This window comes from Piliocolobus tephrosceles, chromosome 16 (assembly GCF_002776525.5).
Source record: "Piliocolobus tephrosceles isolate RC106 chromosome 16, ASM277652v3, whole genome shotgun sequence".
NCBI lineage: Eukaryota > Metazoa > Chordata > Mammalia > Primates > Cercopithecidae > Piliocolobus > Piliocolobus tephrosceles.
The window spans coordinates 121,352-122,525 of record NC_045449.1 but is presented as its reverse complement, the minus strand read 5'-3'; positions in this window follow the sequence as shown (position 1 = coordinate 122,525).

Below are 1,174 nucleotides of genomic sequence, written 5' to 3'. Positions count from 1 at the left end.
AAAAAAAAAAAAAAAAAAAAAAAGGTTGCCTACCCCCGAATGGCTGAGTACCAATGGCAGTTCAGCCTGATGCTTGGGATCGTGTGATCTTCATCCGTCTTCCAAAAGAACTTCGCTGAGCAGCGATTGTTGAGTGGGAATGGGAGACGGACTGTTGCAGCAGGAGGCAAGGCTGAGGCACGGGCTGGGGGCTCAGATATGCCAGGGGAGGCAAGGCAGCTAGGGAGGAGAGGCTGGGCAGTCAGGGAGGTTCACGGGGCTTTCCTCTCCACCAGCACACCCCCTCAAGCCCTTCCTCTTTATCCCTCTTTTAATCTGAAATAGGAAGTCCTTTTGAACAACTACAGGAACTTGGGTGAAACCCCCAGGCCTCTTCCCCAGGAAGGTGGCAGACTGTAGGCTGAGACGTGTTGCAGCAAACGACGCACAGCTGCCAACACAGCCATTCAGCCAGCGTTTACTGAACACCTACGATGTGTCAGGCGTGTGCTAGGAGCTTGAAGACAGTGGTGAGCAAGACGGCTGTGATGCTTCCTCTTGTTTGGTGGGGCCTGGTGGGGGGACAGATGACAACAGAAGGACCAGCCAACAGGTGGAAGCGTCCCACGCACCTATCAACAGATGACAAAATGTGATCTATCCATGCAGGGGAACACTGCTCAGTCTCAGGAAGGAAGGACATTCTGATATAGGCTCCCGCATGCGTGAACCCTGAAGAAGTGATGCCGAGTGAAATAAGCAGCAAAAAAGACAGACACCGTGCAGCTCTCCTTATAGGACATGCGTAGAGTAGTCATATTCCTAGGGACAGACAAGGACAGACACCGTGCAGCTCGCCTTATAGGACGTACAGCGTAGTCATATTCCTAGGGACAGAGAGCAGACTGGGGTGGCCAGGGGCCAGGGCGGCGGAGAGCTACTGCTTAGTGGTTACAGAGTTTCAGTTTTGCAAGATGAGGAGTTCTGGAGACGGATTGCACTTAGGGTGATACATTTTATGTTATGAATATTTTAACACAATGAAAACATTTAAAATGTTTTGAAAAAGGACCATGCACACCCAGAGGCCAAAAGTGTGGCCCGTGGCTACAAAGGAGAAGCCCAGAAGGCCGTGAGATGAGGACTCACTGGCACCGATGAGGTTATTGGCCCCACAGCGTGCGGGAATGCAGCT